Here is a 26,891-nt window from a genome sequence, read left to right as displayed (position 1 = left end):
ATTTTTGAAAATTTCACTTTTTTGTGAAAATATCCACTAAATGAGAGAATAATATGTGTGAGGGTACCCCAGGAGAGCTCCAAATGTGTGTGGGTAGAATATATATCCCACGGAGGTAAAATTGAAAAAAGTTTTAAAAATTTTTTTTTGGACTTAGTAATATTTCCGGCATTTATCAGACTTTCAGATAGGGGAAATGTCAGTGAGCGTTCAGATTTCAGTTCCAGAGCGATTCGCCCAATGAGTCCTTGATATTTAGTCGTTTTCAGCCAATTTTCTTGATTTTTGAAAATTTCACTTTTTTGTGAAAATATCCACTAAATGAGAGAATAATATGTGTGAGGGTACCCCAGGAGAGTTCCAAATGTGTTTGGGTAGAATATATATCCCACGGGGGTAAAATTGAAAAAAGTTGAAAAAAATTTTTTTGGGGACTTAGTCATTTTTCCGGCGTTTATCAGACTTTCAGATAGGGAAAATGACAGTGAGTGTTCAGATTTCAGTTCCAGAGCAATTCGCCCAATGAGTATTTGATATTTAGTCGTTTTCAGCCAATTTTCTGGATTTTTAAAAATTTCACTTTTTTGTGAAAATATCCACTAAATGAGGGAATAATATGTGTGAGGGTACCCCAGGAGAGTTCCAAATGTGTGTGGGTAGAATATATATCCCACGGGGGTAAAATTGAAAAAAGTTGAAAAAAATTTTTTTTTTGACTTAGTAATTTTTCCGGCATTTATCAGACTTTCAGATAGGGGAAATGTCAGTGAGCGTTCCGATTTCAGTTCCAGAGCGATTCGCCCAATGAGTCAATGATATTTAGTAGTTTTCAGCCAATTTCCTGGATTTTTGAAAATTTCACTTTTTTGTGAAAATATCCACTAACCGAGAGAATAATATGTGTGAGGGTACCCCAGGAGAGCTCCAAATGTGTGTGGGTAGAATATATATCCCACGGAGGTAAAATTGAAAAAAGTTGAAAAAAATTTTTTTTGGACTTAGTAATTTTTCCGGCATTTATCAGACTTTCAGATAGGGGAAATGTCAGTGAGCGTTCCGATTTCAGTTCCAGAGCGATTCGCCCAATGAGTCCATGATATTTAGTCGTTTTCAGCCAATTTACTGGATTTTTAAAAATTTCACTTTTTTGTGAAAATATCCACTAAATGAGGGAATAATATGTGTGAGGGTACCCCAGGAGAGTTCCAAATGTGTGTGGGTAGAATATATATCCCACGGGGGTAAAATTGAAAAAAGTTTAAAAAAATTTTTTTTCGACTTACTCATTTTTCCTGCGTTTATCAGACTTTCAGATAGGGGAAATGTCAGTGAGCGTTCAGATTTCAGTTCCAGAGCGATTCGCCCAATGAGTCCTTGATATTGAGTCGTTTTCAGCCAATTTTCTTGATTTTTGAAAATTTCACTTTTTTGTGAAAATATCCACTAAATGAGAGAATAATATGTGTGAGGGTACCCAAGGAGAGTTCCAAATGTGTGTGGGAAGAAAGTATATCCCACGGGGGTAAAATTGAAAAAAAAATTTTTTTGGACTTAGTCATTTTTCCGGGGTTTATCAGACTTTAAGATAGGGGAAATGTCAGTGAGCATTCCGATTTCAGTTCCAGAGCGATACGCCCAATGAGTCCTTGATATTTAGTCGTTTTCAGCCAATTTTCTGGATTTTTGAAAATTTCACTTTTTTGTGAAAATATCCACTAAATGAGGGAATAATATGTGTGAGGGTACCCCAGGAGAGTTCTAAATGTGTGTGGGTAGAATATATATCCCACGGGGATAAAATTGAAAAAAGTTGAAAAAATTTTTTTTGTGGACTTAGTAATTTTTCCGGCGTTCATCAGACTTTCAGAGAGGGGAAATGTCAGTGAGCATTCCGATTTCAGTTCCAGAGCGATTCGCCCAATGTGTCCTTGTTATTTAGTCGTTTTCAGCCAATTTTCTGGATTTTTGAAAACTTCACTTTTTTGTGAAAATATCCACTAAATGAGAGAATAATATGTGTGATGGTACCCCAGGAGAGTTCCAAATGTGTGTGGGTAGAATATATATCCCACGGGGGTAAAATTGAAAAAAGTTAAAAAAAAAAATATTTTTGGACTTAGTAATTTTTCTGGCATTTATCAGACTTTCAGATAGGGGAAATGTCAGTGAGCGTTCAGATTTCAGTTCCAGAGCGATTCGCCCAATGAGTCCTTGATATTTAGTCGTTTTCAGCCAATTTTCTGGATTTTTGAAAATTTCACTTTTTTGTGAAAATATCCACTAAATGAGGGAATAATATGTGTGAGGGTACCCCAAATGTGTGTGGGTAGAATATATATCCCATGGGGGTAAAATTGAAAAAAGTTGAAAAAAATTTTTTTTTGAACTTAGTCATTTTTCCGGCGAATATCAGACTTTCACATAGGGGAAATGTCAGTGAGCATTCCGATTTCAGTTCCAGAGCGATTCGCCCAATGAGTCCTTGCTATTTAGTCGTTTTCAGCCAATTTTCTGGATTTTTGAAAATTTCACTTTTTTGTGAAAATATCCACTAACCGAGAGAATAATATGTGTGAGGGTACCCCAGGAGAGCTCCAAATGTGTGTGGGTAGAATATATATCCCACGGAGGTAAAATTGAAAAAAGTTGAAAAAAATTTTTTTTGGACTTAGTAATTTTTCCCTCATTTATCAGACTTTCAGATAGGGGAAATGTCAGTGAGCGTTCAGATTTCAGTTCCAGAGCGATTCGCCCAATGAGTCCTTGATATTTAGTCATTTTCAGCCAATTTTCTGGATTTTTGAAAATTTCATTTTTTGTGAAAATATCCACTAAATGAGGGAATAATATGTGTGAGGGTACCCCAGGAGAGTTCCAAATGTGTGTGGGTAGAATATATATCTCACGGGGGTAAAATTGAAAAAAGTTGAAAAAATTTTTTTTTGAACTTAGTCATTTTTCCGGCGTTTATCAGACTTTCAGATAGGGGAAATGTCAGTGAGCGTTCCGATTTCAGTTCCAGAGCGATTCGCCCAATGAGTCCATGATATTTAGTCGTTTTCAGCCAATTTACTGGATTTTTAAAAATTTCACTTTTTTGTGAAAATATCCACTAAATGAGGGAATAATATGTGTGAGGGTACCCAAGGAGAGTTCAAAATGTGTGTGGGTAGAATATATATCCCACGTGGGTAAAATTGAAAAAAGTCGAAAAAAAATTTTTTTGGGCCTTAGTCATTTTTCCGTCGTTTATCAGACTTTCAGATAAGGGAATTGTCAGTGCACGTTCCGATTTCAGTTCCAGAGCGATTCGCCCAATGAGTCCTTGATATTTAGTCGTTTTCAGCCAATTTTCTTGATTTTTGAAAATTTCACTTTTTTGTGAAAATATCCACTAAATGAGAGAATAATATGTGTGAGGGTACCCCAGGAGAGTTCCAAATGTGTTTGGGTAGAATATATATCCCACGGGGGTAAAATTGAAAAAAGTTGAAAAAAAAATTTTTTTGGACTTAGTCATTTTTCCAGCGTTTATCAAACTTTCAGATAGGGAAAATGTCAGTGAGCGTTCAGATTTCAGTTCCAGAGCGATTCGCCCAATGAGTCCTTGATATTTAGTCATTTTCAGCCAATTTTCTGGATTTTTAAAAATTTCACTTTTTTGTGAAAATATCCACTAAATGAGGGAATAATATGTGTGAGGGTACCCCAGGAGAGTTCCAAATGTGTGTGGGTAGACTATATATCCCATGGGGGTAAAATTGAAAAAAGTTGAAAAATTTTTTTTTTTGGACTTAGTCATTTTTCCTGCGTTTATCAGACTTTCACATAGTGAAAATGTCAGTGAGCGTTCCGATTTCAGTTCCAGAGTGATTCGCCCAATGAGTCCATGATATTTAGTTGTTTTCAGCCAATTTTCTAGATTTTTGAAATTTTCACTTTTTTGTGAAAATATCCACTAAATGAGGGAATAATATGTGTGAGGGTACCCCAGGAGAGTTCCAAATGTGTGTGGGTAGAATATATATCCCACGGGGGTAAAATTGAAAAAAGTTTAAAAAAAATTTTTTTCGACTTACTCATTTTTCCTGCGTTTATCAGACTTTCAGATAGGGGAAATGTCAGTGAGCGTTCAGATTTCAGTTCCAGAGCGATTCGCCCAATGAGTCCTTGATATTTAGTCGTTTTCAGCCAATTTTCTTGATTTTTGAAAATTTCACTTTTTTGTGAAAATATCCACTAAATGAGAGAATAATATGTGTGAGGGTACCCAAGGAGAGTTCCAAATGTGTGTGGGAAGAAAGTATATCCCACGGGGGTAAAATTGAAAAAAAAGTTTTTTTTGGACTTACTCATTTTTCCTGCGTTTATCAGACTTTCAGATAGGGGAAATGTCAGTGAGCGTTCAGATTTCAGTTCCAGAGCGATTCGCCCAATGAGTCCTTGATATTTAGTCGTTTTCAGCCAATTTTCTTGATTTTTGAAAATTTAACTTTTTTGTGAAAATATCCACTAAATGAGAGAATAATATGTGTGAGGGTACCCCAGGAGAGTTCTAAATGTGTGTGGGTAGAATATATATCCCACGGGGATAAAATTGAAAAAAGTTGAAAAATTTTTTTTTGTGGACTTAGTAATTTTTCCGGCGTTCATCAGACTTTCAGATAGGGGAAATGTCAGTGAGCATTCCGATTTCAGTTCCAGAGCGATTCGCCCAATGTGTCCTTGTTATTTAGTCGTTTTCAGCCAATTTTCTGGATTTTTGAAAACTTCACTTTTTTGTGAAAATATCCACTAAATGAGAGAATAATATGTGTGATGGTACCCCAGGAGAGTTCCAAATGTGTGTGGGTAGAATATATATCCCACGGGGGTAAAATTGAAAAAAGTTTAAAAAAAAAAAATTTTTGGACTTAGTAATTTTTCTGGCATTTATCAGACTTTCAGATAGGGGAAATGTCAGTGAGCGTTCAGATTTCAGTTCCAGAGCGATTCGCCCAATGAGTCCTTGATATTTAGTCGTTTTCAGCCAATTTTCTGGATTTTTGAAAATTTCACTTTTTTGTGAAAATATCCACTAAATGAGGGAATAATATGTGTGAGGGTACCCCAAATGTGTGTGGGTAGAATATATATCCCATGGGGGTAAAATTGAAAAAAGTTGAAAAAAATTTTTTTTGGAACTTAGTCATTTTTCCGGCGAATATCAGACTTTCACATAGGGGAAATGTCAGTGAGCATTCCGATTTCAGTTCCAGAGCGATTCGCCCAATGAGTCCTTGCTATTTAGTCGTTTTCAGCCAATTTTCTGGATTTTTGAAAATTTCACTTTTTTGTGAAAACATCCACTAAATGAGGGAATAATATGTGTGAGGGTACCCTAGGAGAGTTCCAAATGTGTTTGGGTAGAATATATATCCCACGGGGTAAAACTGAAAAAAGTTGAAAAATTTTTTTTTTTGGACTTAGTCATTTTTCCTGCGTTTATCAGAGTTTCAGATAGGGAAAATGTCAGTGAGCTTTCCGATTACAGTTCCAGAGCGATTCGCCCAATGAGTCCTTGATATTTAGTCGTTTTCATCCAATTTTCTGGATTTTTGAAAATTTCACTTTGTTGTGAAAATATCCACTAAATGAGGGCATAATATGTGTGAGGGTACCCCAGGAGAGTTCTAAATGTGTGTGGGTAGAATATATATCCCACGGGGATAAAATTGAAAAAAGTTGAAAAAAATTTTTTTTTGGACTTAGTAATTTTTCCGGCGTTCATCAGACTTTCAGATAGGGGAAATGTCAGTGAGCGTTCCGATTTCAGTTCCAGAGCGATTCGCCCAATGAGTCCTTGATATTTAGTCTTTTTCAGCCAATTTTCTGGATTTTTGAAAATTTCACTTTTTTGTGAAAATATCCACTAAATGAGGGCATAATATGTGTGAGGGTACCCCAGGAGAGTTCCAAATGTGTGTGGGTAGAATATATATCCCACGGGGGTAAAATTGAAAAAAGTTGAAAAATTTTTTTTTTTGGACTTAGTCATTTTTCCTGCGTTTATCAGACTTTCACATAGGGGAAATGTCAGTGAGTGTTCCGATCTCAGTTCCAGAGTGATTCGCCCAATGAGTCCTTGATATTTAGTCGTTTTCAGCCAATTTTCTGGATTTTTGAAAACTTCACTTTTTTGTGAAAATATCCACTAAATGAGAGAATAATATGTGTGATGGTACCCCAGGAGAGTTCCAAATGTGTGTGGGTAGAATATATATCCCACGGGGGTAAAATTGAAAAAAGTTTAAAAAAAAAATATTTTTGGACTTAGTAATTTTTCTGGCATTTATCAGACTTTCAGATAGGGGAAATGTCAGTGAGCGTTCAGATTTCAGTTCCAGAGCGATTCGCCCAATGAGTCCTTGATATTTAGTCGTTTTCAGCCAATTTTCTGGATTTTTGAAAATTTCACTTTTTTGTGAAAATATCCACTAAATGAGGGAATAATATGTGTGAGGGTACCCCAAATGTGTGTGGGTAGAATATATATCCCATGGGGGTAAAATTGAAAAAAGTTGAAAAAAATTTTTTTTTGAACTTAGTCATTTTTCCGGCGAATATCAGACTTTCACATAGGGGAAATGTCAGTGAGCATTCCGATTTCAGTTCCAGAGCGATTCGCCCAATGAGTCCTTGCTATTTAGTCGTTTTCAGCCAATTTTCTGGATTTTTGAAAATTTCACTTTTTTGTGAAAACATCCACTAAATGAGGGAATAATATGTGTGAGGGTACCCTAGGAGAGTTCCAAATGTGTTTGGGTAGAATATATATCCCACGGGGTAAAACTGAAAAAAGTTGAAAAATTTTTTTTTTTGGACTTAGTCATTTTTCCTGCGTTTATCAGAGTTTCAGATAGGGAAAATGTCAGTGAGCTTTCCGATTACAGTTCCAGAGCGATTCGCCCAATGAGTCCTTGATATTTAGTCGTTTTCATCCAATTTTCTGGATTTTTGAAAATTTCACTTTGTTGTGAAAATATCCACTAAATGAGGGCATAATATGTGTGAGGGTACCCCAGGAGAGTTCTAAATGTGTGTGGGTAGAATATATATCCCACGGGGATAAAATTGAAAAAAGTTGAAAAAAATTTTTTTTTGGACTTAGTAATTTTTCCGGCGTTCATCAGACTTTCAGATAGGGGAAATGTCAGTGAGCGTTCCGATTTCAGTTCCAGAGCGATTCGCCCAATGAGTCCTTGATATTTAGTCTTTTTCAGCCAATTTTCTGGATTTTTGAAAATTTCACTTTTTTGTGAAAATATCCACTAAATGAGGGCATAATATGTGTGAGGGTACCCCAGGAGAGTTCCAAATGTGTGTGGGTAGAATATATATCCCACGGGGGTAAAATTGAAAAAAGTTTAAAAAAAAATATTTTTGGACTTAGTAATTTTTCCGGCATTTATCAGACTTTCAGATAGGGGAAATGTGAGTGAGCGTTCTGATTTCAGTTCCAGAGCGATTCGCCCAATGAGTCCTTGATATTTAGTCGTTTTCAGCCAATTTTCTGGATTTTTGAAAATTTCTCTTTTTTGTGAAAATATCCACTAAATGAGGGCATAATATGTGTGAGGGTACCCCAGGAGAGTTCCAAATGTGTGTGGGTAGAATATATATCCCACGGGGATAAAATTGAAAAAAGTTTAAAAAAATTTTTTTTTGGACTTAGTAATTTTTCCGGCGTTCATCAGACTTTCAGATAGGGGAAATGTCAGTGAGCATTCCAATTTCAGTTTCAGAGCGATTCGCCCAATGTGTCCTTGTTATTTAGTCGTTTTCAGCCAATTTTCTGGATTTTTGAAACTTTCACTTTTTTGTGAAAATATCCACTAAATGAGGGCATAATATGTGTGAGGGTACCCCAGGAGAGTTCCAAATGTGTGTGGGTAGAATATATATCTCACGGGGAAAAAATTGAAAAAATTTGAAAAAAATTTTTTTTTTGGACTTAATCATTTTTCCTGCGTTTATCAGACTTTCACATAGGGGAAATGTGAGTGAGCGTTCTGATTTCAGTTCCAGAGCGATTCGCCCAATGAGTCCTTGATATTTAGTCGTTTTCAGCCAATTTTCTGGATTTTTGAAAATTTCACTTTTTTGTGAAAATATCCACTAAATGAGGGCATAATATGTGTGAGGGTACCCCAGGAGAGTTCCAAATGTGTGTGGGTAGAATATATATCCCACGGGGATAAAATTGAAAAAAGTTGAAAAAAATTTTTTTTTGGACTTAGTAATTTTTCCGGCGTTCATCAGACTTTCAGATAGGGGAAATGTCAGTGAGCATTCCGATTTCAGTTCCAGAGCGATTCGCCCAATGAGTCCTTGATATTTAGTCATTTTCAGTCAATTTTCTGGATTTTTGAAAATTTCACTTTTTTGTGAAAACATCCACTAAATGAGGGAATAATATGTGTGAGGGTACCCTAGGAGAGTTCCAAATGTGTGTGGGTAGAATATATATCCCACGGGGTAAAACTGAAAAAAGTTGAAAAAAAATTTTTTTTTGGACTTAGTCATTTTTCCTGCGTTTATCAGACTTTCACATAGGGAAAATGTCAGTGAGCATTCTGATTACAGTTCCAGAGCGATTCACCCAATGAGTCCTTGATATTTAGTCGTTTTCAGCCAATTTTCTGGATTTTTGAAAATTTCACTTTTTTGTGAAAACATCCACTAAATGAGGGAATAATATGTGTGAGGGTACCCTAGGAGAGTTCCAAATGTGTGTGGGTAGAATATATATCCCACGGGGTAAAACTGAAAAAAGTTGAAAAATTTTTTTTTTTGGACTTAGTCATTTTTCCTGCGTTTATCAGAGTTTCACATAGGGGAAATGTGAGTGAGCGTTCTGATTTCAGTTCCAGAGCGATTCGCCCAATGAGTCCTTGATATTTAGACGTTTTCAGCCAATTTTCTGGATTTTTGAAAATTTCACTTTTTTGTGAAAATATCCACTAAATGAGGGCATAATATGTGTGAGGGTACCCCAGGAGAGTTCCAAATGTGTGTGGGTAGAATATATATCCCACGGGGATAAAATTGAAAAAAGTTGAAAAAAATTTTTTTTTTGGACTTAGTTATTTTTCCGGCGTTCATCAGACTTTCAGATAGGGGAAATGTCAGTGAGCATTCCGATTTCAGTTCCAGAGCGATTCGCCCAATGAGTCCTTGATATTTAGTCGTTTTCAGCCAATTTTCTGGATTTTTGAAAATTTCACTTTTTTGTGAAAACATCCACTAAATGAGGGAATAATATGTGTGAGGGTACCCTAGGAGAGTTCCAAATGTGTGTGTGTAGAATATATATCCCACGGGGGTAAAATTGAAAAAAGTTGAAAAAAATTTTTTTTGAACTTAGTCATTTTACCGGCGTTTATCAGACTTTCACATAGGGGAAATGTCAGTGAGCGTTCCGATTTCAGTTCTAGAGCGATTCGCCCAATGAGTCCTTGATATTTAGTAGTTTTCAGCCAATTTTCTGGATTTTTGAAAATTTCACTTTTTTGTGAAAAATATCCACTAAATGAGGGAATAATATGTGTGAGGGTACCCCAGGAGAGTTCCAAATGTGTGTGGGTAGAATATATATCCCACGGGGATAAAATTGAAAAAAGTTAAAAAAAAAAATATTTTTGGACTTAGTAATTTTTCTGGCATTTATCAGACTTTCAGATAGGGGAAATGTCAGTGAGCATTCCGATTTCAGTTCCAGAGCGATTCGCCCAATGAGTCCTTGATATTTAGTCGTTTTCAGCCAATTTTCTGGATTTTTGAAAATTTCACTTTTTTGTGAAAACATCCACTAAATGAGGTAATAATATGTGTGAGGGTACCCTAGGAGAGTTCCAAATGTGTGTGGGTATAATATATATCCCACGGGGATAAAATTGAAAAAAGTTGAAAAAAAACTTTTTTTTGGACTTAGTAATTTTTCCGCTGTTTATCAGACTTTCAGATAGGGAAAATGTCAGTGAGCTTTCCGATTACAGTTCCAGAGCGATTCGCCCAATGAGTCCTTGATATTTAGTCGTTTTCATCCAATTTTCTGGATTTTTGAAAATTTCACTTTGTTGTGAAAATATCCACTAAATGAGGGCATAATATGTGTGAGGGTACCCCAGGAGAGTTCTAAATGTGTGTGGGTAGAATATATATCCCACGGGGATAAAATTGAAAAAAGTTGAAAAAAATTTTTTTTTGGACTTAGTAATTTTTCCGGCGTTCATCAGACTTTCAGATAGGGGAAATGTCAGTGAGCGTTCCGATTTCAGTTCCAGAGCGATTCGCCCAATGAGTCCTTGATATTTAGTCTTTTTCAGCCAATTTTCTGGATTTTTGAAAATTTCACTTTTTTGTGAAAATATCCACTAAATGAGGGCATAATATGTGTGAGGGTACCCCAAATGTGTGTGGGTAGAATATATATCCCATGGGGGTAAAATTGAAAAAAGTTGAAAAAAATTTTTTTTTGAACTTAGTCATTTTTCCGGCGAATATCAGACTTTCACATAGGGGAAATGTCAGTGAGCATTCCGATTTCAGTTCCAGAGCGATTCGCCCAATGAGTCCTTGCTATTTAGTCGTTTTCAGCCAATTTTCTGGATTTTTGAAAATTTCACTTTTTTGTGAAAACATCCACTAAATGAGGGAATAATATGTGTGAGGGTACCCTAGGAGAGTTCCAAATGTGTTTGGGTAGAATATATATCCCACGGGGTAAAACTGAAAAAAGTTGAAAAATTTTTTTTTTTGGACTTAGTCATTTTTCCTGCATTTATCAGAGTTTCACATAGGGGAAATGTGAGTGAGCGTTCTGATTTCAGTTCCAGAGCGATTCGCCCAATGAGTCCTTGATATTTAGACGTTTTCAGCCAATTTTCTGGATTTTTGAAAATTTCACTTTTTTGTGAAAATATCCACTAAATGAGGGCATAATATGTGTGAGGGTACCCCAGGAGAGTTCCAAATGTGTGTGGGTAGAATATATATCCCACAGGGATAAAATTGAAAAAAGTTGAAAAAAATTTTTTTTTGGACTTAGTTATTTTTCCGGCGTTCATCAGACTTTCAGATAGGGGAAATGTCAGTGAGCATTCTGATTTCAGTTCCAGAGCGATTCGCCCAATGAGTCCTTGATATTTAGTCGTTTTCAGCCAATTTTCTGGATTTTTGAAAATTTCACTTTTTTTGTGAAAACATCCACTAAATGAGGGAATAATATGTGTGAGGGTACCCTAGGAGAGTTCCAAATGTGTGTGGGTAGAATATATATCCCACGGGGATAAAATTGAAAAAAGTTGAAAAAAAATTTTTTTTTGGACTTAGTAATTTTTCCGCTGTTTATCAGACTTTCAGATAGGGAAAATGTCAGTGAGCTTTCTGATTACAGTTCCAGAGCGATTCGCCCAATGAGTCCTTGATATTTAGTCGTTTTCATCCAATTTTCTGGATTTTTGAAAATTTCACTTTGTTGTGAAAATATCCACTAAATGAGGGCATAATATGTGTGAGGGTACCCCAGGAGAGTTCCAAATGTGTGTGGGTAGAATATATATCCCACGGGGGTAAAATTGAAAAAAGTTGAAAAATTTTTTTTTTTGGACTTAGTCATTTTTCCTGCGTTTATCAGACTTTCACATAGGGGAAATGTCAGTGAGCGTTCCGATCTCAGTTCCAGAGTGATTCGCCCAATGAGTCCTTGATATTTAGTCGTTTTCAGCCAATTTTCTGGATTTTTGAAAACTTCACTTTTTTGTGAAAATATCCACTAAATGGGAGAATAATATGTGTGATGGTACCCCAGGAGAGTTCCAAATGTGTGTGGGTAGAATATATATCCCACGGGGGTAAAATTGAAAAAAGTTAAAAAAAAAAATATTTTTGGACTTAGTAATTTTTCTGGCATTTATCAGACTTTCAGATAGGGGAAATGTCAGTGAGCGTTCAGATTTCAGTTCCAGAGCGATTCGCCCAATGAGTCCTTGATATTTAGTCGTTTTCAGCCAATTTTCTGGATTTTTGAAAATTTCACTTTTTTGTGAAAATATCCACTAAATGAGGGAATACTATGTGTGAGGGTACCCTAGGAGAGTTCCAAATGTGTTTGGGTAGAATATATATCCCACGGGGTAAAACTGAAAAAAGTTGAAAAAAATTTTTTTTTGGACTTAGTTATTTTTCCGGCGTTCATCAGACTTTCAGATAGGGGAAATGTCAGTGAGCATTCCGATTTCAGTTCCAGAGCGATTCGCCCAATGAGTCCTTGATATTTAGTTGTTTTCAGCCAATTTTCTGGATTTTTGAAAATTTCACTTTTTTGTGAAAACATCCACTAAATGAGGTAATAATATGTGTGAGGGTACCCTAGGAGAGTTCCAAATGTGTGTGGGTATAATATATATCCCACGGGGATAAAATTGAAAAAAGTTGAAAAAAAATTTTTTTTTGGACTTAGTAATTTTTCCGCTGTTTATCAGACTTTCAGATAGGGAAAATGTCAGTGAGCTTTCCGATTACAGTTCCAGAGCGATTCGCCCAATGAGTCCTTGATATTTAGTCGTTTTCATCCAATTTTCTGGATTTTTGAAAATTTCACTTTTTTGTGAAAATATCCACTAAATGAGGGCATAATATGTGTGAGGGTACCCCAAATGTGTGTGGGTAGAATATATATCCCATGGGGGTAAAATTGAAAAAAGTTGAAAAAAATTTTTTTTTGAACTTAGTCATTTTTCCGGCGAATATCAGACTTTCACATAGGGGAAATGTCAGTGAGCATTCCGATTTCAGTTCCAGAGCGATTCGCCCAATGAGTCCTTGCTATTTAGTCGTTTTCAGCCAATTTTCTGGATTTTTGAAAATTTCACTTTTTTGTGAAAACATCCACTAAATGAGGGAATAATATGTGTGAGGGTACCCTAGGAGAGTTCCAAATGTGTTTGGGTAGAATATATATCCCACGGGGTAAAACTGAAAAAAGTTGAAAAATTTTTTTTTTTGGACTTAGTCATTTTTCCTGCATTTATCAGAGTTTCACATAGGGGAAATGTGAGTGAGCTTTCTGATTTCAGTTCCAGAGCGATTCGCCCAATGAGTCCTTGATATGTAGACGTTTTCAGCCAATTTTCTGGATTTTTGAAAATTTCACTTTTTTGTGAAAATATCCACTAAATGAGGGCATAATATGTGTGAGGGTACCCCAGGAGAGTTCCAAATGTGTGTGGGTAGAATATATATCCCACAGGGATAAAATTGAAAAAAGTTGAAAAAAATTTTTTTTTGGACTTAGTTATTTTTCCGGCGTTCATCAGACTTTCAGATAGGGGAAATGTCAGTGAGCATTCTGATTTCAGTTCCAGAGCGATTCGCCCAATGAGTCCTTGATATTTAGTCGTTTTCAGCCAATTTTCTGGATTTTTGAAAATTTCACTTTTTTGTGAAAACATCCACTAAATGAGGGAATAATATGTGTGAGGGTACCCTAGGAGAGTTCCAAATGTGTGTGGGTAGAATATATATCCCACGGGGATAAAATTGAAAAAAGTTGAAAAAAAATTTTTTTTTGGACTTAGTAATTTTTCCGCTGTTTATCAGACTTTCAGATAGGGAAAATGTCAGTGAGCTTTCTGATTACAGTTCCAGAGCGATTCGCCCAATGAGTCCTTGATATTTAGTCGTTTTCATCCAATTTTCTGGATTTTTGAAAATTTCACTTTGTTGTGAAAATATCCACTAAATGAGGGCATAATATGTGTGAGGGTACCCCAGGAGAGTTCCAAATGTGTGTGGGTAGAATATATATCCCACGGGGGTAAAATTGAAAAAAGTTGAAAAATTTTTTTTTTTGGACTTAGTCATTTTTCCTGCGTTTATCAGACTTTCACATAGGGGAAATGTCAGTGAGCGTTCCGATCTCAGTTCCAGAGTGATTCGCCCAATGAGTCCTTGATATTTAGTCGTTTTCAGCCAATTTTCTGGATTTTTGAAAACTTCACTTTTTTGTGAAAATATCCACTAAATGAGAGAATAATATGTGTGATGGTACCCCAGGAGAGTTCCAAATGTGTGTGGGTAGAATATATATCCCACGGGGGTAAAATTGAAAAAAGTTTAAAAAAAATTATTTTTGGACTTAGTAATTTTTCCGGCATTTATCAGACTTTCAGATAGGGGAAATGTCAGTGAGCGTTCAGATTTCAGTTCCAGAGCGATTCGCCCAATGAGTCCTTGATATTTAGTCGTTTTCAGCCAATTTTCTGGATTTTTGAAAATTTCACTTTTTTGTGAAAATATCCACTAAATGAGAGAATAATATGTGTGAGGGTACCCCAGGAGAGTTCCAAATGTGTGTGGGTAGAATATATATCCCACGGGGGTAAAATTGAAAAAAGTTTAAAAATTTTTTTTTTTCGACTTAGTAATTTTTCCGGCGTACATCAGACTTTCAGATAGGGGAAATGTCAGTGAGCATTCCGATTTCAGTTCCAGAGCGATTCGCCCAATGAGTCCTTGATATTTAGTCGTTTTCAGCCAATTTTCTGGATTTTTGAAAATTTCACTTTTTTGTGAAAACATCCACTAAATGAGGGAATAATATGTGTGAGGATACCCTAGGAGAGTTCCAAATGTGTGTGGGTAGAATATATATCCCACGGGGTAAAATTGAAAAAAGTTGAAAAATTTTTTTTTTTGGACTTAGTCATTTTTCCTGCGTTTATCAGAGTTTCACATAGGGGAAATGTGAGTGAGCGTTCTGATTTCAGTTCCAGAGCGATTCGCCCAATGAGTCCTTGATATTTAGACGTTTTCAGCCAATTTTCCGGATTTTTGAAAATTTCACTTTTTTGTGAAAATATCCACTAAATGAGGGCATAATATGTGTGAGGGTACCCCAGTAGAGTTCCAAATGTGTGTGGGTAGAATATATATCCCACGGGGATAAAATTGAAAAAAGTTGAAAAAAAATTTTTTTGGGACTTAGTTATTTTTCCGGCGTTCATCAGACTTTCAGATAGGGGAAATGTCAGTGAGCATTCCGATTTCAGTTCCAGAGCAATTCGCCCAATGAGTCCTTGATATTTAGTCGTTTTCAGCCAATTTTCTGGATTTTTGAAAATTTCACTTTTTTGTGAAAATATCCACTAAATGAGGGCATAATATGTGTGAGGGTACCCCAGGAGAGTTCCAAATGTGTGTGGGTAGAATATATATCCCACGGGGATAAAATTGAAAAAAGTTGAAAAAAATTTTTTTTTGGACTTAGTTATTTTTCCGGCGTTCATCAGACTTTCACATAGGGGAAATGTGAGTGAGCGTTCTGATTTCAGTTCCAGAGCGATTCGCCCAATGAGTCCTTGATATTTAGTCGTTTTCAGCCAATTTTCTGGATTTTTGAAAATTTCACTTTTTTGTGAAAATATCCACTAAATGAGGGAATAATATGTGTGAGGGTACCCCAGGAGAGTTCCAAATGTGTGTGGGTAGAATATATATCCCACGGGGGTAAAATTGAAAAAAGTTGAAAAAATTTTTTTTTGAACTTAGTCATTTTACCGGCGTTTATCAGACTTTCACATAGGGGAAATGTCAGTGAGCGTTCCGATTTCAGTTCTAGAGCGATTCGCCCAATGAGTCCTTGATATTCAGTCGTTTTCAGCCAATTTTCTGGATTTTTGAAAATTTCACTTTTTTGTGAAAATATCCACTAAATGAGGGCATAATATGTGTGAGGGTACCCCAGGAGAGTTCCAAATGTGTGTGGGTAGAATATATATCCCACGGGGATAAAATTGAAAAAAGTTGAAAAAAATTTTTTTTTGGACTTAGTAATTTTTCCGGCGTTCATCAGACTTTCAGATAGGGAAAATGTCAGTGAGCATTCCGATTTCAGTTCCAGAGCGATTCGCCCAATGAGTCCTTGATATTTAGTCGTTTTCAGCCAATTTTCTGGATTTTTGAAAATTTCACTTTTTTGTGAAAACATCCACTAAATGAGGGAATAATATGTGTTAGGGTACCCTAGGAGAGTTCCAAATGTGTGTGGGTAGAATATATATCCCACGGGGGTAAAATTGAAAAAAGTTGAAAAATTTTTTTTTTTTGGACTTAGACATTTTTCCTGCGTTTATCAGACTTTCACATAGGGGAAATGTCAGTGAGCGTTTCGATTTCAGTTCCAGAGCGATTCGCCCAATGAGTCCTTGATATTTAGTCGTTTTCAGCCAATTTTCTGGATTTTTGAAAATTTCACTTTTTTTGTGAAAATATCCACTAAATGAGGGCATAATATGTGTGAGGGTACCCCAGGAGAGTTCCAAATGTGTGTGGGTAGAATATATATCCCACGGAGGTAAAATTGAAAAAAGTTGAAAAATTTTTTTTATTGGACTTAGTCATTTTTCCTGCGTTTATCAGACTTTCAGATAGGGGAAATGTCAGTGAGCATTCCGATTTCAGTTCCACAGCGATTCGCCCAATGAGTCCTTGATATTTAGTCGTTTTCAGCCAATTTTCTGGATTTTTGAAAATTTCACTTTTTTGTGAAAATATCCACTAAATGAGAGAATAATATGCGTGAGGGTACCCCAGGAGAGTTCCAAATGTGTGTGGGTAGAATATATATCCCACGGGGGTAAAATTGAAAAAAGTTTAAAAATTTTTTTTTTTCGACTTAGTAATTTTTCCGGCGTACATCAGACTTTCAGATAGGGGAAATGTCAGTGAGCATTCCGATTTCAGTTCCAGAGCGATTCGCCCAATGAGTCCTTGATATTTAGTCGTTTTCAGCCAATTTTCTGGATTTTTGAAAATTTCACTTTTTTGTGAAAACATCCACTAAATGAGGGAATAATATGTGTGAGGATACCCTAGGAGAGTTCCAAATGTGTGTGGGTAGAATATATATCCCACGGGGTAAAATTGAAAAAAGTTGAAAAATTTTTTTTTTTGGACTTAGTCATTTTTCCTGCGTTTATCAGAGTTTCACATAGGGGAAATGTGAGTGAGCGTTCTGATTTCAGTTCCAGAGCGATTCGCCCAATGAGTCCTTGATATTTAGACGTTTTCAGCCAATTTTCCGGATTTTTGAAAATTTCACTTTTTTGTGAAAATATCCACTAAATGAGGGCATAATATGTGTGAGGGTACCCCAGTAGAGTTCCAAATGTGTGTGGGTAGAATATATATCCCACGGGGATAAAATTGAAAAAAGTTGAAAAAAATTTTTTTTTGGACTTAGTTATTTTTCCGGCGTTCATCAGACTTTCAGATAGGGGAAATGTCAGTGAGCATTCCGATTTCAGTTCCAGAGCAATTCGCCCAATGAGTCCTTGATATTTAGTCGTTTTCAGCCAATTTTCTGGATTTTTGAAAATTTCACTTTTTTGTGAAAATATCCACTAAATGAGGGCATAATATGTGTGAGGGTACCCCAGGAGAGTTCCAAATGTGTGTGGGTAGAATATATATCCCACGGGGGTAAAATTGAAAAAAGTTGAAAAAAATTTTTTTTGAACTTAGTCATTTTACCGGCGTTTATCAGACTTTCACATAGGGGAAATGTCAGTGAGCGTTCCGATTTCAGTTCTAGAGCGATTCGCCCAATGAGTCCTTGATATTCAGTCGTTTTCAGCCAATTTTCTGGATTTTTGAAAATTTCACTTTTTTGTGAAAATATCCACTAAATGAGGGCATAATATGTGTGAGGGTACCCCAGGAGAGTTCCAAATGTGTGTGGGTAGAATATATATCCCACGGGGATAAAATTGAAAAAAGTTGAAAAAAATTTTTTTTTGGACTTAGTAATTTTTCCGGCGTTCATCAGACTTTCAGATAGGGAAAATGTCAGTGAGCATTCCGATTTCAGTTCCAGAGCGATTCGCCCAATGAGTCCTTGATATTTAGTCGTTTTCAGCCAATTTTCTGGATTTTTGAAAATTTCACTTTTTTGTGAAAACATCCACTAAATGAGGGAATAATATGTGTTAGGGTACCCCAGCTGAGTTCCAAATGTGTGTGGGTAGAATATATATCCCACGGAGGTAAAATTGAAAAAAGTTGAAAAATTTTTTTTATTGGACTTAGTCATTTTTCCTGCGTTTATCAGACTTTCAGATAGGGGAAATGTCAGTGAGCATTCCGATTTCAGTTCCACAGCGATTCGCCCAATGAGTCCTTGATATTTAGTCGTTTTCAGCCAATTTTCTGGATTTTTGAAAATTTTACTTTTTTGTGAAAATATCCACTAAATGAGAGAATAATATGCGTGAGGGTACCCCAGGAGAGTTCCAAATGTGTGTGGGTAGAATATATATCCCACGGGGGTAAAATTGAAAAAAGTTTAAAAAAAAATATTTTTGGACTTAGTAATTTTTCCGGCGTTTATCAGAGTTTCACATAGGGGAAATGTGAGTGAGCGTTCTGATTTCAGTTCCAGAGCGATTCGCCCAATGAGTCCTTGATATTTAGTCGTTTTCAGCCAATTTTCTGGATTTTTGAAAATTTCACTTTTTTGTGAAAATATCCACTAAATGAGGGAATAATATGTGTGAGGGTACCCCAGGAGAGTTCCAAATGTGTGTGGGTAGAATATATATCCCACGGGGGTAAAATTGAAAAAAGTTGAAAAAATTTTTTTTTTGGACTTAGTCATTTTTCCTGCGTTTATCAGAGTTTCACATAGGGGAAATGTGAGTGAGCGTTCTGATTTCAGTTCCAGAGCGATTCGCCCAATGAGTCCTTGATATTTAGTCGTTTTCAGCCAATTTTCTGGATTTTTGAAAATTTCACTTTTTTGTGAAAATATCCACTAAATGAGGGAATAATATGTGTGAGGGTACCCCAGGAGAGTTCCAAATGTGTGTGGGTAGAATATATATCCCACGGGGGTAAAATTGAAAAAAGTTGAAATTTTTTTTTTTTTTAACTTAGTCATTTTACCGGCGTTTATCAGACTTTCACATAGGGGAAATGTCAGTGAGCGTTCCGATTTCAGTTCCAGAGCGATACGCAAAATGAGTCCTTGATATTTAGTCGTTTTCAGCCAATTTTCTGGATTTTTGAAAATTTCACTTTTTTGTGAAAACATCCACTAAATGAGGGAATAATATGTGTGAGGGTACCCTAGGAGAGTTCCAAATGTATGTGGGTAGAATATATATCCCACGGGGGTAAAATTGAAAAAAGTTGAAAAAATTTTTTTTTTGGACTTAGTAATTTTTCTGGCATTGATCAGACTTTCAGATAGGGGAAATGTCAGTGAGCGTTCAGATTTCAGTTCCAGAGCGATTCGCCCAATGAGTACTTGATATTTAGTAGTTTTCAGCCAATTTTCTGGATTTTTGAAAATTTCACTTTTTTGTGAAAATATCCACTAAATGAGGGAATAATATGTGTGAGGGTACCCCAGGAGAGTTCCAAATGTGTGTGGGTAGAATATATATCCCACGGGGATAAAAATGAAAAAAGTTGAAAAAAAATTTTTTTTTGGACTTAGTAATTTTTCCGCTGTTTATCAGACTTTCAGATAGGGAAAATGTCAGTGAGCATTCCGATTACAGTTCCAGAGCGATTCGCCCAATGAGTCCTTGATATTTAGTCGTTTTCAGCCAATTTTCTGGATTTTTGAAAATTTCACTTTTTCGTGAAAACATCCACTAAATGAGGGAATAATATGTGTGAGGGTACCCCAGGAGAGTTCCAAATGTGTGTGGGTAGAATATATATCCCACGGGGGAAAAATTGAAAAAAGTTGAAAAAATTTTTTTTTTGGACTTAGTCATTTTTCCGGCGTTTATCAGACTTTCACATAGGGGAAATCTCAGTGAGCGTTCTGATCTCAGTTCCAGAGCGATTCGCCCAATGAGTCCTTGATATTTAGTCGTTTTCAGCCAATTTTCTGGATTTTTGAAAATTTCACTTTTTTGTGAAAATATCCACTAAATGAGGGCATAATATGTTTGAGGGTACCCCAGGAGAGTTCCAAATGTGTGTGGATAGAATATATATCCCATGGGGATAAAATTGAAAAAAGTTGAAAAAAAATTTTTTTTGGACTTAGTTACTTTTCCGGCGTTCATCAGACTTTCAGATAGGGGAAATGTCAGTGAGCGTTCCGATCTCAGTTCCAGAGCGATTCGCCCAATGAGTCCTTGATATTTAGTCGTTTTCAGCCAATTTTCTGGATTTTTGAAAATTTCACTTTTTTGTGAAAATATCCACTAAATGAGGGCATAATATGTGTGAGGGTACCCCAGGAGAGTTCCAAATGTGTGTGGGTAGAATATATATCCCACGGGGATAAAATTGAAAAAAGTTGAAAAAAATTTTTTTTTGGACTTAGTAATTTTTCCGGCGTTCATCAGACTTTCAGATAGGGAAAATGTCAGTGAGCATTCCGATTTCAGTTCCAGAGCGATTCGCCCAATGAGTCCTTGATATTTAGTCGTTTTCAGCCAATTTTCTGGATTTTTGAAAATTTCACTTTTTTGTGAAAACATCCACTAAATGAGGGAATAATATGTGTTAGGGTACCCCAGCTGAGTTCCAAATGTGTGTGGGTAGAATATATATCCCACGGAGGTAAAATTGAAAAAAGTTGAAAAATTTTTTTTATTGGACTTAGTCATTTTTCCTGCGTTTATCAGACTTTCAGATAGGGGAAATGTCAGTGAGCATTCCGATTTCAGTTCCACAGCGATTCGCCCAATGAGTCCTTGATATTTAGTCGTTTTCAGCCAATTTTCTGGATTTTTGAAAATTTCACTTTTTTGTGAAAATATCCACTAAATGAGAGAATAATATGCGTGAGGGTACCCCAGGAGAGTTCCAAATGTGTGTGGGTAGAATATATATCCCACGGGGGTAAAATTGAAAAAAGTTTAAAAAAAATTATTTTTGGACTTAGTAATTTTTCCGGCGTTTATCAGAGTTTCACATAGGGGAAATGTGAGTGAGCGTTCTGATTTCAGTTCCAGAGCGATTCGCCCAATGAGTCCTTGATATTTAGTCGTTTTCAGCCAATTTTCTGGATTTTTGAAAATTTCACTTTTTTGTGAAAATATCCACTAAATGAGGGAATAATATGTGTGAGGGTACCCCAGGAGAGTTCCAAATGTGTGTGGGTAGAAGATATATCCCACGGGGGTAAAATTGAAAAAAGTTGAAATTTTTTTTTTTTTTTAACTTAGTCATTTTACCGGCGTTTATCAGACTTTCACATAGGGGAAATGTCAGTGAGCGTTCCGATTTCAGTTCCAGAGCGATACGCAAAATGAGTCCTTGATATTTAGTCGTTTTCAGCCAATTTTCTGGATTTTTGAAAATTTCACTTTTTTGTGAAAACATCCACTAAATGAGGGAATAATATGTGTGAGGGTACCCTAGGAGAGTTCCAAATGTATGTGGGTAGAATATATATCCCACGGGGGTAAAATTGAAAAAAGTTGAAAAAATTTTTTTTTTGGACTTAGTAATTTTTCTGGCATTGATCAGACTTTCAGATAGGGGAAATGTCAGTGAGCGTTCAGATTTCAGTTCCAGAGCGATTCGCCCAATGAGTACTTGATATTTAGTAGTTTTCAGCCAATTTTCTGGATTTTTGAAAATTTCACTTTTTTGTGAAAATATCCACTAAATGAGGGAATAATATGTGTGAGGGTACCCCAGGAGAGTTCCAAATGTGTGTGGGTAGAATATATATCCCACGGGGATAAAAATGAAAAAAGTTGAAAAAAAATTTTTTTTTGGACTTAGTAATTTTTCCGCTGTTTATCAGACTTTCAGATAGGGAAAATGTCAGTGAGCATTCCGATTACAGTTCCAGAGCGATTCGCCCAATGAGTCCTTGATATTTAGTCGTTTTCAGCCAATTTTCTGGATTTTTGAAAATTTCACTTTTTTGTGAAAACATCCACTAAATGAGGGAATAATATGTGTGAGGGTACCCCAGGAGAGTTCCAAATGTGTGTGGGTAGAATATATATCCCACGGGGGTAAAATTGAAAAAAGTTGAAAAAATTTTTTTTTTGGACTTAGTCATTTTTCCGGCGTTTATCAGACTTTCACATAGGGGAAATCTCAGTGAGCGTTCTGATCTCAGTTCCAGAGCGATTCGCCCAATGAGTCCTTGATATTTAGTCGTTTTCAGCCAATTTTCTGGATTTTTGAAAATTTCACTTTTTTGTGAAAATATCCACTAAATGAGGGCATAATATGTTTGAGGGTACCCCAGGAGAGTTCCAAATGTGTGTGGATAGAATATATATCCCATGGGGATAAAATTGAAAAAAGTTGAAAAAAAATTTTTTTTGGACTTAGTTACTTTTCCGGCGTTCATCAGACTTTCAGATAGGGGAAATGTCAGTGAGCGTTCCGATCTCAGTTCCAGAGCGATTCGCCCAATGAGTCCTTGATATTTAGTCGTTTTCAGCCAATTTTCTGGATTTTTGAAAATTTCACTTTTTTGTGAAAACATCCACTAAATGAGGGAATAATATGTGTGAGGGTACCCCAGGAGAGTTCCAAATGTGTGTGGGTAGAATATATATCACACGGGGGTAAAATTGAAAAAAATTAAAAAAATATTTTTTTTGCACTTAGTAATTTTTCCGGCATTTATCAGACTTTCAGATAGGGGAAAAGTCAGTGAGCGTTCAGATTTCAGTTCAAGAGCGATTCGCCCAATGAGTCCTTGATATTTAGTCGTTTTCAGGAAATTTTCTGGATTTTTGAAAATTTCACTTTTTTGTGAAAATATCCACTAAATGAGGGCATAATATGTGTGAGGGTACCCCAGGAGAGTTCCAAATGTGTGTGGGTAGAATATATATCCCACAGGGGTAAAATTTTTCCTGCGTTTATCAGACTTTCACATAGGGGAAATGTCAGTGAGCGTTCCGATTTCAGTTCCAGAGCGATTCGCCCAATGAGTCCTTGATATTTAGTCGTTTTCAGCCAATTTTCTGGATTTTTGAAAATTTCACTTTTTTGTAAAAATATCCACTAAATGAGAGTAATATGTGTGAGGGTACCCCAGGAGAGTTCCAAATGTGTGTGGGTAGAATATATATCCCACAGGGGTAAAATTTTTCCTGCGTTTATCAGACTTTCACATAGGGGAAATGTCAGTGAGCGTTCTGATCTCAGTTCCAGAGCGATTCACCCAATGAGTCCTTGATATTTAGTCGTTTTCAGCCAATTTTCTGGATTTTTGAAAATTTCACTTTTTTTTGAAAACATCCACTAAATGAGGGAATAATATGTGTGAGGGTACCCCAGGAGAGTTCCAAATGTGTGTGGGTAGAATATATATCCCACGGGGGTAAAATTGAAAAAAGTTGAAAAAAATTTTTTTTTGGACTTAGTCATTTTTCCTGCGTTTATCAGACTTTCACATAGGGGAAATGTCAGTGAGCGTTCCGATTTCAGTTCCAGAGCGATTCGCCCAATGAGTCCTTGATATTTAGTCGTTTTCAGCCAATTTTCTGGATTTTTGAAAATTTCACTTTTTAGGAAAAATATCCATTAAATGAGAGTAATATGTGTGAGGGTACCCCAGGAGAGTTCCAAATGTGTGTGGGTAGGTATATATATCCCACAGGGGTAAAATTGAAAAAAGTTGAAAAAAATTTTTTTTTGGACTTAGTAATTTTTCCGGCATTTATCAGACTTTCAGATAGGGGAAATGTCAGTGAGCATTCAGATTTCAGTTCCAGAGCGATTCGCCCAATGAGTCCTTGATATTTAGTCGTTTTCAGCCAATTTTCTGGATTTTTGAAAATTTCACTTTTTTGTAAAAATATCCACTAAGTGAGGGTATAATATGTGTGAGGGTGCCCCAGGAGAGTTCCAAATGTGTGTGGGTAGAATATATATCCCACGGGGATAAAATTGAAAAAAGTTGAAAAAATTTTTTTTTTGGACTTAGTAATTTTGTCGGCGTTCATCAGACTTTCAGATAGAGAAATGTCAGTGAGCATTCCGATTTCAGTTCCAGAGTGATTCGCCCAATGAGTCCTTGATATTTAGTCGTTTTCAGCCAATTTTCTGGATTTTTGAAAATTTCACTTTTTTGTAAAAATATTCACTAAATGAGAGTAATATGTGTGAGGGTACCCCAGGAGAGTTCCAAATGTGTGTGGGTAGAATATATATCCCACGGGGGTAAAATTGAAAAAAGTTGAAAAAAAATTTTTTTTGGACTTAGTAATTTTTCCGGCATTTATCAGACTTTCAGATAGGGGAAATGTCAGTGAGCATTCCGATTTCAGTTCCAGAGCGATTCGCCCAATGAGTCCTTGATATTTAGTCGTTTTCAGCCAATTTTCTGGATTTTTGAAAATTTCACTTTTTTTTTAAAACATCCACTAAATGAGGGAATAATATGTGTGAGGGTACCCCAGGAGAGTTCCAAATGTGTGTGGGTAGAATATATATCCCACGGGGGTAAAATTGAAAAAAGTTGAAAAAATTTTTTTTTTGGACTTAGTCATTTTTCCTGCGTTTATCAGACTTTCACATAGGGGAAATGTCAGTGAGCGTTCCGATTTCAGTTCCAGAGCGATTCGCCCAATGAGTCCTTGATATTTAGTCGTTTTCAGCCAATTTTCTGGATTTTTGAAAATTTCACTTTTTTGTGAAAACATCCACTAAATGAGGGAATAATATGTGTGAGGGTACCCCAGGAGAGTTCCAAATGTGTGTGGGTAGAATATATATCACACGGGGGTAAAATTGAAAAAAATTAAAAAAAATATTTTTTTTGCACTTAGTAATTTTTCCGGCATTTATCAGACTTTCAGATAGGGGAAAAGTCAGTGAGCGTTCAGATTTCAGTTCAAGAGCGATTCGCCCAATGAGTCCTTGATATTTAGTCGTTTTCAGGAAATTTTCTGGATTTTTGAAAATTTCACTTTTTTGTGAAAATATCCACTAAATGAGGGCATAATATGTGTGAGGGTACCCCAGGAGAGTTCCAAATGTGTGTGGGTAGAATATATATCCCACAGGGGTAAAATTTTTCCTGCGTTTATCAGACTTTCACATAGGGGAAATGTCAGTGAGCGTTCCGATTTCAGTTCCAGAGCGATTCGCCCAATGAGTCCTTGATATTTAGTCGTTTTCAGCCAATTTTCTGGATTTTTGAAAATTTCACTTTTTTGTAAAAATATCCACTAAATGAGAGTAATATGTGTGAGGGTACCCCAGGAGAGTTCCAAATGTGTGTGGGTAGAATATATATCCCTCAGGGGTAAAATTTTTCCTGCGTTTATCAGACTTTCACATAGGGGAAATGTCAGTGAGCGTTCTGATCTCAGTTCCAGAGCGATTCACCCAATGAGTCCTTGATATTTAGTCGTTTTCAGCCAATTTTCTGGATTTTTGAAAATTTCACTTTTTTTTGAAAACATCCACTAAATGAGGGAATAATATGTGTGAGGGTACCCCAGGAGAGTTCCAAATGTGTGTGGGTAGAATATATATCCCACGGGGGTAAAATTGAAAAAAGTTGAAAAAAATTTTTTTTTGGACTTAGTCATTTTTCCTGCGTTTATCAGACTTTCACATAGGGGAAATGTCAGTGAGCGTTCCGATTTCAGTTCCAGAGCGATTCGCCCAATGAGTCCTTGATATTTAGTCGTTTTCAGCCAATTTTCTGGATTTTTGAAAATTTCACTTTTTAGGAAAAATATCCATTAAATGAGAGTAATATGTGTGAGGGTACCCCAGGAGAGTTCCAAATGTGTGTGGGTAGGTATATATATCCCACAGGGGTAAAATTGAAAAAAGTTGAAAAAAATTTTTTTTTGGACTTAGTAATTTTTCCGGCATTTATCAGACTTTCAGATAGGGGAAATGTCAGTGAGCATTCAGATTTCAGTTCCAGAGCGATTCGCCCAATGAGTCCTTGATATTTAGTCGTTTTCAGCCAATTTTCTGGATTTTTGAAAATTTCACTTTTTTGTAAAAATATCCACTAAGTGAGGGTATAATATGTGTGAGGGTGCCCCAGGAGAGTTCCAAATGTGTGTGGGTAGAATATATATCCCACGGGGATAAAATTGAAAAAAGTTGAAAAAATTTTTTTTTTGGACTTAGTAATTTTGTCGGCGTTCATCAGACTTTCAGATAGAGAAATGTCAGTGAGCATTCCGATTTCAGTTCCAGAGTGATTCGCCCAATGAGTCCTTGATATTTAGTCGTTTTCAGCCAATTTTCTGGATTTTTGAAAATTTCACTTTTTTGTAAAAATATTCACTAAATGAGAGTAATATGTGTGAGGGTACCCCAGGAGAGTTCCAAATGTGTGTGGGTAGAATATATATCCCACGGGGGTAAAATTGAAAAAAGTTGAAAAAAAATTTTTTTTGGACTTAGTAATTTTTCCGGCATTTATCAGACTTTCAGATAGGGGAAATGTCAGTGAGCATTCCGATTTCAGTTCCAGAGCGATTCGCCCAATGAGTCCTTGATATTTAGTCGTTTTCAGCCAATTTTCTGGATTTTTGAAAATTTCACTTTTTTTTTAAAACATCCACTAAATGAGGGAATAATATGTGTGAGGGTACCCCAGGAGAGTTCCAAATGTGTGTGGGTAGAATATATATCCCACGGGGGTAAAATTGAAAAAAGTTGAAAAAATTTTTTTTTTGGACTTAGTCATTTTTCCTGCGTTTATCAGACTTTCACATAGGGGAAATGTCAGTGAGCGTTCCGATTTCAGTTCCAGAGCGATTCGCCCAATGAGTCCTTGATATTTAGTCGTTTTCAGCCAATTTTCTGGATTTTTGAAAATTTCACTTTTTTGTGAAAACATCCACTAAATGAGGGAATAATATGTGTGAGGG

Source organism: Phyllobates terribilis, unplaced genomic scaffold (assembly GCF_046119375.1).
Source record: "Phyllobates terribilis strain yellow unplaced genomic scaffold, ASM4611937v1 Scaffold_2__4_contigs__length_985480577, whole genome shotgun sequence".
Taxonomy (NCBI): domain Eukaryota; kingdom Metazoa; phylum Chordata; class Amphibia; order Anura; family Dendrobatidae; genus Phyllobates; species Phyllobates terribilis.
The sequence above is the reverse complement of the archived record's forward strand: the minus strand, read 5'-3'. Positions refer to the sequence as shown.